This window comes from Argiope bruennichi, chromosome 8 (genome assembly GCF_947563725.1).
Source record: "Argiope bruennichi chromosome 8, qqArgBrue1.1, whole genome shotgun sequence".
Taxonomy (NCBI): Eukaryota; Metazoa; Arthropoda; class Arachnida; order Araneae; family Araneidae; genus Argiope; species Argiope bruennichi.
In genome coordinates, this window is record NC_079158.1 from 133,071,359 (window position 1) to 133,086,428 (window position 15,070).

The 15,070-nt window shown below is 32.6% G+C and overlaps 1 non-coding gene across 1 annotated transcript; it reads left to right on the forward strand.

Annotated features, from left to right (window-relative positions):
* The first annotated feature begins 10,299 nt into the window (after positions 1–10,299).
* Positions 10,300–10,492, forward strand: LOC129981998 (U2 spliceosomal RNA). The gene has a single exon (XR_008785406.1). It is a non-coding gene; the product is annotated as a U2 spliceosomal RNA (small nuclear RNA).
* Positions 10,493–15,070: the final 4,578 nt, after the last annotated feature.

Below are 15,070 nucleotides of genomic sequence, written 5' to 3' on the forward strand. Positions count from 1 at the left end.
TATATGTTACTGAACAAAACAGTGTTCAGTAACATGTGTTACTGTTTTCATGCTATGTGTGAAATTGATTGCATTGAGGTATGATTTTTGTGGTTGAATTTCTTAATCATGGATTTCTTGTTTTTATATTGACAAGCACAATTCCTTCTTGTGTTGCAGTACTATTTTAAGTTTGCAGTACTATTTCTAAGTTTTACATATCTCTGTTCGTTATTGATGAGCTTATTTATTATATTGGATTTAATACAAATCTGTACCATCTGTATGAGTTTAAATGTGTTAATTACATTCCATTGTGATTTACTTCCATTTGTAAATATATTTTTTATTTGAAAGAAATTGATTTATCTATAATATGATAGCTTTTTTTTATCAATGAAAATTCTTTTTCATTGATAAAAAGTATGTTTTTTTTTCCAATATGAACTTGATAAAAAAAATAATGCATTTAAAAGATTGTTTGCAAAGGGGTGTTTGTTGCCTTCACAGGAAAATATTTTATTTTTCGGAATTTATTGTTAGTATGAGTTTTGTTATTTTGATTCATTTTTCCTCCTATATGACTGCATTTATTTTAGTTTTTGACTTAGCTTTTCATTTTGGCATGAGGTCAAAGTTTGTGCTATGGTTTTTGTATGTTGCAGTTTTTTTTTTATTTATATCATTTTGAATCATATACTTGTTTTTTGAAAATAGTATGGACTTTTTAGCTGCAGTGCATATGTATATTTTCACATCATTTAATGGTATAGTCTGGTTTCTTCCTCACTATAAGGTTGGTTCTGATGCTTTTCTTGTCTGCTGTATTAAAGCACAATATAATTATTGTGTGTGGAAGCTTTTGAATGAAAATTATGAAACTTATTTACATTTTGATTTATAATGTATACAGTTAATGCATATGTTTCATTTCCATGGAAATTTAGGTTTCACATTTTCAGAAATTTTTTTTTTTATTATTTGTGAGGTTGGTTTTTTTTTCTGTGTATGTGTGTAATGTAGTTATTCTACAATATTTTTTAAATAATTCCAATACTTTTTGTATATATTTATTTTTAATGAGTCATAACATATTTTACTTCTCAGTTTTTATATTTAGTACGTGTCATTATTTCATGTCTTTTATGAAGTTAATTTTATCCTCCATTCGTATTAACATATGTTTAAAAATTTGCTTTATATTGTAAAGGTCTGTGTGATTTTGGTCTTTGCTTTGCTTATTTATTCATTCTGTGCACTTTATTTTCTCATGTTTGTTTGTCATGAAATTTGATTTCATCTAGTGTTTTTTTTTTTTTTTTTTTTTTTTTTCTCATAGTGTTGTCATATATTGTACTTAGTGAATTTTTATGATTTGCTGTTTTCAAAAGAGCCCTTTATTTAATAAGTTTATTATTTGTAGAAAGCAAGTTAAAATTTTCCAGGCTAAAAAAAGAATACTAAGGAGAATAATAGAATTTATGTAAAAAGCACTTAAAATAGAATTATATATTGTGTTTGAACTTTATTTAGTTGGTATTCATTTCAAAAAGGTATGCTTTATTTTATTATTATGTTTATTAATTGCCATTGGAAGTCAGTAATTTTAGTTTTTCTGTAAATGTTTCGAACCTTAGTCTTTAAATTTTTGTATTATTTTGTCTAAAAGCTGAGTATGATGAAATAAATAATAATTTTGAGATTTGGGTGATGGTAGTTTTTTGTAAACATGTTTTCTTGCTTCTGATAAAAAGAAAATATGCTTCCAGGATAAAGCAGAGAGCACTGTGTGACTCTGCCAGTAAGCCATGAGTCTCACTGCTTGAGAATAGACATTTGATTCCATATTTTCCTAGAAGTGCAGCCATGGTACTTGGCGGCCTTATCTTAGACTATGACTGTTTGTCTGCATACTTGAATTGGCTGGGGCTTTGTGATTCTCCCGTATGGCCTCTGTGGAGACATCATCACATTTTGATGCTACTCCTCTTTACTCTTGCACTTATGTTTTTAAACTGTAAAGTTCCAAAATATTGGAAGGCTAGAGAAGATTTAATGGTGTTTTAATAAACTTGTTTTAGCCAATCTTCTAGGCATATGTAATAAATAAATTTATTTCTTGCTTCTTTTTTTCTTTATTTTATTCTTTGCGATGTAGGGCCAAATTGTGAATTTCATTGTAATCAGTTGTTCATACCAAATATGAAGTAGCGTTTTGTTGAACATTTTTTTTGGTGTTCATTTAACCTTTTTTGAATTATTGTCCCTAATTTCAATGCTTTCTTGGTTTTTCCAAATTATAGTTTTATTTAACTTGTTATTTGTGGAGTTGTACTTATATTTATTGCATATTTTTCCTTCTCTTTATTAGAATTTTTTTAAATTATTTTTTTTTAAATTTTTTATTTTATTGATTAAAAGAAAATTTTGTGTTCGAAGAACTAAGAATTTATGATTTGAAACCTGTTAATTTCACCCTTTATAAAAAATTTTTTGGCCTATCTATGAATTTTTGTTTTTCTTTTAGTTGCAAACTTTTTTATGTTTGCAATAACTGCTTTTTATTTTGAACTTAAGCATTCTATAACTTATAAATAGCACCCATTTATTTGCTTATTTTTATTGAATTACCCATTTATTTGAACTGTTTAGATTGCTTAGATTATATTTTGTTTCTTTATTAAAAGCATGAAGTGCTTATTCATGAATTTTTACATTTCACTTAGTATGCATTTTTTTAAACTTTGGTGACATGCCGTATCTGTAATATTTGAAAGTTTTTTTGTTTTTTTTAATTGTTTATGGTGATTGAATTTGAAAGGGAGAAAGACAGTGTTTAACTGAACTGTGATGCTTATAAATTCCTTTGAGATAGCAGAAGGTTTTTATATTTTACAACTTTGTTATATATTTCATTACACAATTTTTTAAATATTTTTTCATTAAAAGTACTGTACAAGCGTGAAGCTTTTAGTATTTATGTTTTTCTGAGAATGGGTAATTTGAATGTTATGTAAATAACTTCATGCCCATTGCAGGTGTATTTTTAATTTTTATAAGCATTGTTCAATGAGTTCTTTAATAAATTTTTGGAATGAAAATGAATTAACAATAATGTCATACCAATAAATCCGTTTATTATTGTTAATTTTGAAATCAAACTTAATTAAAAAGGAGTTTTTAAATTTATCTAGTAAGTGTATCTAATAAAATAATTGCATTGAATCCAATTATTTTTTAATATATTTGAAATGAATTAATGTTTAATTGAAGTTTATTACGTGATTAAAAGACATTATTAAACTTTTAATAATTTAGCAAAACTGATCTGTAAAGAAAGAAAAATTTACTTTTAAGGTTTTTTCCATTATTTCAGCTGAACATTTTTTCATTTGAAAAGATAATATGCTTTTAACACTTCATATACTAACTATTGAGATTATGGTTTAAACATGAAAGATGAAAATTTTGCACGAACATCTTCATTTTTTTTATTACATGCTAATAAGAAAACAAATAATGAAAATCTCCATGTAGTGTTTATTTTGTCTATTTCGAATGAAAAATGTTATCGTAATTTAGCTATTAATGTTGGCTGTAAGTGTCTTCTGTAATTAATAAATAAATTTCCCTTAAAGCTCATAAATATTGATGTTATATTAGAAGTTCTCATTCAGATAAGATTTTTCTCCGTTATTCATTGTGCGTAATTGCTAAAATTTGTTAGTACTAATTCTTTAAAGAGATTATTAATTTTTGAAAAAATTAGAGGGTATTTTTTTAATTAGAAAAATACTGATGGTAAAAATAGTGATTTTGAGCACGCGGGCATTTAATTGCAGGAGAGCGCCATCATTTTCATTGCGATTCTCTGGAGAGGCGAACAAGGTACGTGACTTTCTTTTTCTCTTCTACTAATAGCCCATTCGCGTACAGCCTCCTACATTGCCCACAGACGTATTAAAATAGAAACAGTGTATGAATAATTATTCCTAATAGCATCTAGAAAAATTTATGAAATTGTAATTATTTGTATTGTTCGTAGGAGGTTGTATGCGGGCCTATGAACACAAAGCTGTTTGCTTCGTTTCCTAAAGTTGCATGAGCGAATTAAATTGTATCATTGTGATGCAGACAGCTCTGTGGGCCCGGCAATGAAGTAGGGGGTTAGAGCAAACAGGTGTGTTGGATAGAAACCGTTTGCTCCGATCCCTTCCTTCTGTCAAGGCAGTACTGGCAGAGTACTATACTCCGTCCGTGCTTCCTTTTTGCCGGGGAGCCTTGCCGCGCGGCGCCCTCCCCCACTAAAATTTTCTTTTTTTCCTTCCGCCCGTTAGGGCGGAAAATTTTTTTCAATTTTTTTTCCTTTTCTTTATCTTTTTTTTTCTTTCTTTCTTTCCCTTTTTTTTTCTCTTCTTCCCCCCCCCCTCCTTTCCTTTTCTCGCCTCTCCCTATTCTTTCTCTCTTTCCCCCCCCTCAATTTCTAACTTTTCTTTCTCTTCCTTCCTTCCGTTCAGTCGATGCTTAGCACAGCGCCCTACGTTTCCCTCTTCCTTCTAGGGTGCGTATCGCGCGTCCTGCGTTTGTGCGGCCATGCGGGGGGGCCCCCACTTTTTTGGGCCCGCGGCTAAAGCCGCGGGCCCAAAAAAGGCGAAAAGGGGGCCGCCCAAACGCAGGACGCGCGATACGCACCCTAGAAGGAAGAGGGAAACGTAGGGCGCTGTGCTAAGCATCGACTTTATTCTTCGTTATATATATTTCTGCTTTTTCATGGCATCCTCCCCCCGTCTGGCTAGATGGCTCCGTGTCCGTCGCACACGAATCGAGAGTAATCAGTCTGCCTGCAGGCGAGCTTTCCCGTGGAGATCCGGTTCAGTTTTACCTCTAGCGATGCACTTGGCTTGGTCGCGTCATTGGATTGAAGTCGTGTTTTTCGTCGCTCCTGCATTTTGGTCCAGAAGTGCGGAAATAATGGTACCAGCATCGTAATTTTTATATGTGTGTGTGCAGCTAAGTGAGATCTACTGCTTCATATTATTTTTGTCTTGTTTCGTCAATTAGTTTCCATGTTTTTTGCGAAAAATGAGTGAACTTTGCCATTTTCGCGCCAAAAGTGAAGCCCCCGGAGTGGAAAAAAGTTGTTATCTGCTTGTTCTTCGAAGGAAAGAGCGGTTTTCTGGTGAAATATATACTCCGGAGTGATTTCTGCATCGATTGGTGTGTTACAAGCAAGTTTTGTGCAAAAACTGTGTGATTTATTAAATGTGTTCTTCTTCTTCTCCCCCTATGTTGTGCTACCATTGGGATGAAATTGGATTAATTTAAACCGGGATCCGCTCCGGGTGAGTACACATTGGTTTTATTTTCACAGAGATCTTGTAATTCCGATCATTTTGGTACTAATTTTGTGTGATTCGATGCGGTAGATAAGAAGTTATGTTAATTTTTGTGTTTTCGTATTGTCCGTTTGGAAACGATACTGTGTTAACTGTACAATTCTACCTATTTTTAATTTATTTATGCTTTAATTTAATGTTTAAAATTTATATGTGATATATACAGTATGCATATTGAATCGGGGAATCGATCTGTAGTATTCATTTTTGTTTTTGAATCGATTTAATGTGTTATTTCAGTAGTTTTTATGTGTTAATTTTAGCACGTGGTCTCGCCGATGCTCCGAGTATCGCGGTAAAATCGTATTGTTATTATCGCTAAAATTGATTATTCTTATGTGAATATCATTCACATAAGTCTATTATTTAATATAGTGTGGATATTTTTAATGGTTATTTTGTGGATTGATATGGATGGAGTCGGATTAAGATTAGTCATTCCCTTTCGGATGACACTTTGATCATAAATGCCGGCCCTGGCGGGAGAATTAAAATTGATTATTATTCTGTTTTCCTCTTCCCTAATAATTTTAAAAGTACTCTAATATTAATCTTGAACATTTAAAGTATGTTTTAAGTTCATTGGAGATGGATTCTCTAAGATTAATTGATTAAGATTGATATTTAATTCTCTCCGTGTTGACTTATGAACAATAATGGTGGTGGCGTCCTGTTCGGAAATTAAACGCTTTGATTTCTCTCTTATTTCAATTAATTGGGAGAAATTTATACCTGTAAATTATTGCGAGGGAGTTTTTTTAATGGATATGGAGTGGTTTTAGTGTACTGTAAATGCTATGTAATTAATTTAGTTTGAATTTCGTTTTCACCGTCTGCTGACCAAACAAGGCGCAGTTTGGGGCAGTGATTACTGATTAGAAAAACGATTCTCTTTGGGGCTTCGTGTGCCCCCCCCCCCCCTCCGCTTGTCGTTTTGTCGCATGGTCTCTGAATCTGACTAGTTTCGATTCCATTTGCTCTTGAAATCTAACATTATTCCCACTTCACATTCAATATTGTTATTCCGTTCCTTGCTGAATGTATGTTTTTATTTATGTGTTTTTATTAATAAATATTTCTTTTATTTGTGACATATTCAGATTATTTTTTCCACTGAACTAATTTTGTTTTGATCATTATGATTTTTTGATTCTTACCATTAAGGGATTTTATGTGCTTTTATTCTTTTAATGTTGATATCCCTTTTCAGGCGTTTATTTACCCATTTATTTATTTTATTTTATTTCATTATGCATTTGGTACCTTGATTTATGCATTTATTTTTCTCTTATGCCTATTTGTTTTTTGGATCTGTATATTGTCTGATCTTATATCTCAATTTTATTACGATTACCAATATTAACATTTTTAAATATTTTTTGAACATATATATTACTGTATATACCATGCATGTCATCACAACTGATCTCTGCATTGAATGTACTATTTCCCTGTCATTGTTATTTTTATTTATTATATTTTTCTTCATTTTGCCTTTGATCCCTTACTTTAATGTTTTGTTTATTAATCTGTTTTCACAATATGAAAATTCTTACTTATTGATTTCCTTGTTTCTTCTCAAGTTTCTTAAGTGTCCTTGTTAATTTTAAAATCTCTTGTTTTCTTGCTTTTCCCAAAAATGTATTTCTAACTGAAGCCTTGTTTTAACCTATTCCCCACTTATCACCAGTTGTGAATTAACTTTTTCAAGTCATAATTCTATTTTGTCTTTTTATTATTATTATTATTATTCTTTTTTGGTCATGTTTTGTCTCATCAATCTGCACACAAAGCAGTGAATTCTCTCCCCCCCCCCCAATTTATTTGGTGTTTTTCATTCTTTCATTTATTTTCTTTCTCTCTCTTGAATTTTGGTTCATTTGCCCCTGTCCCAATCATTTAAATTTTACTTCCATTTCATACTATTTACTAAAATTGTGTGTGGCAGTGGGTACTGATAAGAAAGGCGTTTCGTTTCAAAGCGATTTTGCTCCCCCCCCCCCCCATCGACTTGTTATGATACTGTCACGTGATCCCCCGAGCTGTCAGATTTCTAAATCTGATTACTAATAACCACTTTACATATAATTTATTTCTTCCGTTACCTTACTGAATATATGTGTTTAATGATTCTTTCTTATTATTTAATCTTGTTGATTTCACGTATTCGGTTTATTTTTCTCCGAAACTGATCCTGTTTTAGTAATAATGATTTCTGACTTTCATTTTTTTTCCCCCTCTGTTTGTTTGTGTGTTTTTATTTATTTTTTCATTCTTTTAATACTGATTTCCTTTTTCATGCTTTTTATCTATCTTTAAATTAATTTCGATTTATATATATTTGATATTTCCGTTTATGCATTTTTCCCCCTTTCATGACCATTTTATTTTGCGATTCTTTTTATTGAATATTTTTATATCTCAGGGTTTATTGTGATTTTATCATGATTACCAATGAGATCATTTCTACATACTTTTGATCATATACACTATTTATTGTATCTTCCATATATGTGCACACAACTGACCTTTGCATTGAAAACACTGTTTGCACTGTGGTCATGTCACTGGGCTGCGAACCACAAGGTCCTGGGTTCTATCCTAGCTCATCGCAATCCGCCACAATTTCAACAGTTTCCTGCTCGAAAGATTTCCAGGCAATGTAACAAGCTACTGGTGCCTCACAGTCCAACACGAAAACCTTGCTGCTGGCATGTTTTGAAATGAAATTGCGTGTCAGATTTTGGTTTTCTAGTGTCGGATATTCCCCACTTGAATAAGAAGTTTTGCGCTTCAGAGAGGGTTAAAAATGGCAGAGGGTGAGTATTTTGTTGTTTGTTTTAAGTTTTTAATCATTATCATAATACTTGAAAAATTTTCATTTCTAAATGTCACTTCTTTTTGTATTATTATTATTTTCCTACCTCTCATTTATTTGCGACATAATTACTTTCTTATTTCATGCATAATATTTGCCACATTGTTTATTACTCAAATCTTGTGGAAAAACTGATTGCCAGTGCTATCACTAAATTCCTTTGATTTTTTTTTTTTTTTTTTTTTTCTTTAGAGAAACCTTTTTTATATGTATCTCCTTGTGAGTATGCTTTCTGTGACTTTCATTTTAATTTCACTTTTATTTTTAATTAGCTTACATATGTGTCCTGTACATTATTTTGTGTGTGTGTGTGTGTTTTCATGTTTCATTTGAACTGTTACTTTATTTTTAATACTTTTTAATATGTCAATTCTTACTATTATTATCTATGCTCTGCAATGCCCTGTGTTCATCTTGAAATTCAGCATCTGTGTTCAGCATTTTTCTGAGCCTGTTTTGAGCAGGCTTGAAACTGGACTGTGATGGTAATATAAACATTTTTGATTTGAACTTGCGTATATATACTGTTCTGTATTTTTTAGGAATTAGAAATGTTATTTATGTGCACGTATATTATTTTCTGTAGCTTACTTTGTCGTCTTTTCTTACAAATGCATATTCATTCCACAATAGTATTACTTTTACAAATAGTAAGGCTAATTTTTCATGGCTGGTAATGTTGCTCATCTTGAAGATCCTCAATAACTGAGTTATTTTTTCTGTATTCAGTATTGCTGCATAAATTATTTTGGCCTGTGATTTCATAGAATTTTTATTGTTATTTATATGCCTCCTTCTTTTTTATTTATTTATTTATTCTCCCACTTTCCTAAATTCTTTGATGTGCTTCTTAAGTAATTTTCAAGCAAATATGGTTCATAAGTTGAATTGAAGTCAGTTGATAAGTAGTTTTCCGTTGTTGACACTTTAATTAGTTTTATGTTAGAGTAGAATAATCTCATGTGAGCTCATTTCTAAGTGTATTTATTTCAGTTCAAAGAAAGTTTAATCAAATTTTTGTTTGTTTCTTTGTAGCTTTCCTAATTTCTTGGACAATGCAATCATGCTATTTAATGCTGAATGGTGAGATAGAGATTTGATTGACTGATTCACTGTGAATTTCAAAGGGCATTTTTGGATTATCTTGGTATGATTGTTTTCCTAATTTTATTTTAGTTGTTTTTCTTTTCCTGACTGTACAAATGGCTTTAGTGAATTCAGTTATTCTAAATGTATAAGTGCTGTAGCAAATTTGTTATCCTTGCCTGTGAAAATGTGGCTTGATCAGCTTCTTTGCTACACTCGTAACCAGACAGGTTGTCAGTTCGAATCTTGTTGTCAGCGAATTGTCCAAACATTTGTTCCATGATGATTTCTTTTGTGTTGTCTCTGTTTTCTTACAAATTAGTTGTTCCAGTTATTATTATTGTTATCATGAAATGTAATTGCATCTTTCTAAACATGGGAAGTTCCAGGTGTTTTGTTAATTGTTATAATTATCTGAATTTGAGATGAGTGTTTTTTCTGTCTGCAATGAATTCCCGATAATTCATCTACATGACATGCATGTTTGCTTTATGTACTTAACGAAATCAAATTGCCATTTTAATGCACTTCTGTCCAAATGGCAATATTTACAAGGTATTCTATAGCTCCATTTGAACCCTCTTCTCAGAACACATGAAACATCTTTTAGAAACTGAGATAGAAATAAATAACTTTTGCAATTGTATTTGTGATACAGAAGCTCTCTTTTGTGTAGATTTCAAAGAAATTTTAATGTGACATATCAGATGAGATCATTTCCTTCACTGTGCCGTTGCCTGTTTCTCAGTGACATTTGTTTAAATGTTGGCAACGAGTTGTCATACCACGTGCTGCTTCTCCAAGTGAGCAGTTAGGCCAGATGCAGTGCGTGTCACCCACGGAGGAGGTTGTGTCTCTGCGAGATGGGTCCAGAAGCCTTCTGTGGGGGAGAGGAGGGCCGAATTATGTGGAAGAAAGCATTGGCCCCCCCTCAAATTTTTTTAAATTTTTAAATTCTTTATCGCTTCTCGGCCTTTTGGCTAAGATCAAAGTGTAGTATCTGTTCTTATCAGCTTAATATCTGATAGGGCCCCCATCGGGTGCCTATTGATGTTAAACTAATTTTTGGAACATGTACCAGTTTCGCAATTCATTGCAGCTGGTACGCGCGGTTATGTTGGCTTGCACTGTCCCAACGTTAGCCGCATTTAATGCAAAAAATTAGAATTCATCAGAAATTACCAGTAAAAAAGCCTTACCACCCACAGATGTCTCCTCACATGAATGTTTGCCGTCTCTTTCCTAACCATGGAAAAGCCCTGGCAAGTCGCTGAGTACAAGTCACCATGTGTGAATTTCAACATGTCGCCAAATGAAAATACTGCAACTGTATCTTCCTCAGGACACACAGAAATCCCTGTTTATTTAAAATCTTGTCATTCGTTTCGTCTTTTCCACCGTCACCTGCATTTCTCTGAAGCGAATCTCTGTTTCTGCTTGTTAAGTGTAAAATGATATGTTTGTAATTAAATTGTCTGTATTCATTCATGAATTGTGTTTATTTTGTAATAATGTGGCAAAGCTGACTGCATTTACTTTCTCTTTAGTTAAAATGGGTGACTTGAATGAACATTAGATTTTTATACAAATCACCCATTGATCAATAGTTAAAAGTGCAATGTTACATACAAAATGTGTTCATTTAACATATATCAAACAGGAAAGACTCATTGAAACACAACGAACAGACCAAAAGAAAGCAAGATTAGCTTTGTGTCTTTAAAAACATCAGAATTATTGATGTAATCTCTGTATTTCCTTTCACATGTAAATGCTATCCACTTTACATATACACTCTTGAAATGTGATATTACTTTTCATAAATGCTTAAGAAAGCATTAACTTAACTTCACCAGTCTTTGTAGTAATTATTCCTACTGTGATGTAGCCCCACTCTACCCTACGTTTCCCTCTTCCTTCTAGGGTGCGTATCGCGCGTCCTGCGTTTGTGCGGCCATGCGGGGGGGCCCCCACTTTTTTGGGCCCGCGGCTAAAGCCGCGGGCCCAAAAAAGGCGAAAAGGGGGCCGCCCAAACGCAGGACGCGCGATACGCACCCTAGAAGGAAGAGGGAAACGTAGGGCGCTGTGCTAAGCATCGACTTTATTCTTCGTTATATATATTTCTGCTTTTTCATGGCATCCTCCCCCCGTCTGGCTAGATGGCTCCGTGTCCGTCGCACACGAATCGAGAGTAATCAGTCTGCCTGCAGGCGAGCTTTCCCGTGGAGATCCGGTTCAGTTTTACCTCTAGCGATGCACTTGGCTTGGTCGCGTCATTGGATTGAAGTCGTGTTTTTCGTCGCTCCTGCATTTTGGTCCAGAAGTGCGGAAATAATGGTACCAGCATCGTAATTTTTATATGTGTGTGTGCAGCTAAGTGAGATCTACTGCTTCATATTATTTTTGTCTTGTTTCGTCAATTAGTTTCCATGTTTTTTGCGAAAAATGAGTGAACTTTGCCATTTTCGCGCCAAAAGTGAAGCCCCCGGAGTGGAAAAAAGTTGTTATCTGCTTGTTCTTCGAAGGAAAGAGCGGTTTTCTGGTGAAATATATACTCCGGAGTGATTTCTGCATCGATTGGTGTGTTACAAGCAAGTTTTGTGCAAAAACTGTGTGATTTATTAAATGTGTTCTTCTTCTTCTCCCCCTATGTTGTGCTACCATTGGGATGAAATTGGATTAATTTAAACCGGGATCCGCTCCGGGTGAGTACACATTGGTTTTATTTTCACAGAGATCTTGTAATTCCGATCATTTTGGTACTAATTTTGTGTGATTCGATGCGGTAGATAAGAAGTTATGTTAATTTTTGTGTTTTCGTATTGTCCGTTTGGAAACGATACTGTGTTAACTGTACAATTCTACCTATTTTTAATTTATTTATGCTTTAATTTAATGTTTAAAATTTATATGTGATATATACAGTATGCATATTGAATCGGGGAATCGATCTGTAGTATTCATTTTTGTTTTTGAATCGATTTAATGTGTTATTTCAGTAGTTTTTATGTGTTAATTTTAGCACGTGGTCTCGCCGATGCTCCGAGTATCGCGGTAAAATCGTATTGTTATTATCGCTAAAATTGATTATTCTTATGTGAATATCATTCACATAAGTCTATTATTTAATATAGTGTGGATATTTTTAATGGTTATTTTGTGGATTGATATGGATGGAGTCGGATTAAGATTAGTCATTCCCTTTCGGATGACACTTTGATCATAAATGCCGGCCCTGGCGGGAGAATTAAAATTGATTATTATTCTGTTTTCCTCTTCCCTAATAATTTTAAAAGTACTCTAATATTAATCTTGAACATTTAAAGTATGTTTTAAGTTCATTGGAGATGGATTCTCTAAGATTAATTGATTAAGATTGATATTTAATTCTCTCCGTGTTGACTTATGAACAATAATGGTGGTGGCGTCCTGTTCGGAAATTAAACGCTTTGATTTCTCTCTTATTTCAATTAATTGGGAGAAATTTATACCTGTAAATTATTGCGAGGGAGTTTTTTTAATGGATATGGAGTGGTTTTAGTGTACTGTAAATGCTATGTAATTAATTTAGTTTGAATTTCGTTTTCACCGTCTGCTGACCAAACAAGGCGCAGTTTGGGGCAGTGATTACTGATTAGAAAAACGATTCTCTTTGGGGCTTCGTGTGCCCCCCCCCCCCCTCCGCTTGTCGTTTTGTCGCATGGTCTCTGAATCTGACTAGTTTCGATTCCATTTGCTCTTGAAATCTAACATTATTCCCACTTCACATTCAATATTGTTATTCCGTTCCTTGCTGAATGTATGTTTTTATTTATGTGTTTTTATTAATAAATATTTCTTTTATTTGTGACATATTCAGATTATTTTTTCCACTGAACTAATTTTGTTTTGATCATTATGATTTTTTGATTCTTACCATTAAGGGATTTTATGTGCTTTTATTCTTTTAATGTTGATATCCCTTTTCAGGCGTTTATTTACCCATTTATTTATTTTATTTTATTTCATTATGCATTTGGTACCTTGATTTATGCATTTATTTTTCTCTTATGCCTATTTGTTTTTTGGATCTGTATATTGTCTGATCTTATATCTCAATTTTATTACGATTACCAATATTAACATTTTTAAATATTTTTTGAACATATATATTACTGTATATACCATGCATGTCATCACAACTGATCTCTGCATTGAATGTACTATTTCCCTGTCATTGTTATTTTTATTTATTATATTTTTCTTCATTTTGCCTTTGATCCCTTACTTTAATGTTTTGTTTATTAATCTGTTTTCACAATATGAAAATTCTTACTTATTGATTTCCTTGTTTCTTCTCAAGTTTCTTAAGTGTCCTTGTTAATTTTAAAATCTCTTGTTTTCTTGCTTTTCCCAAAAATGTATTTCTAACTGAAGCCTTGTTTTAACCTATTCCCCACTTATCACCAGTTGTGAATTAACTTTTTCAAGTCATAATTCTATTTTGTCTTTTTATTATTATTATTATTATTCTTTTTTGGTCATGTTTTGTCTCATCAATCTGCACACAAAGCAGTGAATTCTCTCCCCCCCCCCCAATTTATTTGGTGTTTTTCATTCTTTCATTTATTTTCTTTCTCTCTCTTGAATTTTGGTTCATTTGCCCCTGTCCCAATCATTTAAATTTTACTTCCATTTCATACTATTTACTAAAATTGTGTGTGGCAGTGGGTACTGATAAGAAAGGCGTTTCGTTTCAAAGCGATTTTGCTCCCCCCCCCCCCCATCGACTTGTTATGATACTGTCACGTGATCCCCCGAGCTGTCAGATTTCTAAATCTGATTACTAATAACCACTTTACATATAATTTATTTCTTCCGTTACCTTACTGAATATATGTGTTTAATGATTCTTTCTTATTATTTAATCTTGTTGATTTCACGTATTCGGTTTATTTTTCTCCGAAACTGATCCTGTTTTAGTAATAATGATTTCTGACTTTCATTTTTTTTCCCCCTCTGTTTGTTTGTGTGTTTTTATTTATTTTTTCATTCTTTTAATACTGATTTCCTTTTTCATGCTTTTTATCTATCTTTAAATTAATTTCGATTTATATATATTTGATATTTCCGTTTATGCATTTTTCCCCCTTTCATGACCATTTTATTTTGCGATTCTTTTTATTGAATATTTTTATATCTCAGGGTTTATTGTGATTTTATCATGATTACCAATGAGATCATTTCTACATACTTTTGATCATATACACTATTTATTGTATCTTCCATATATGTGCACACAACTGACCTTTGCATTGAAAACACTGTTTGCACTGTGGTCATGTCACTGGGCTGCGAACCACAAGGTCCTGGGTTCTATCCTAGCTCATCGCAATCCGCCACAATTTCAACAGTTTCCTGCTCGAAAGATTTCCAGGCAATGTAACAAGCTACTGGTGCCTCACAGTCCAACACGAAAACCTTGCTGCTGGCATGTTTTGAAATGAAATTGCGTGTCAGATTTTGGTTTTCTAGTGTCGGATATTCCCCACTTGAATAAGAAGTTTTGCGCTTCAGAGAGGGTTAAAAATGGCAGAGGGTGAGTATTTTGTTGTTTGTTTTAAGTTTTTAATCATTATCATAATACTTGAAAAATTTTCATTTCTAAATGTCACTTCTTTTTGTATTATTATTATTTTCCTACCTCTCATTTATTTGCGACATAATTACTTTCTTATTTCATGCATAATAT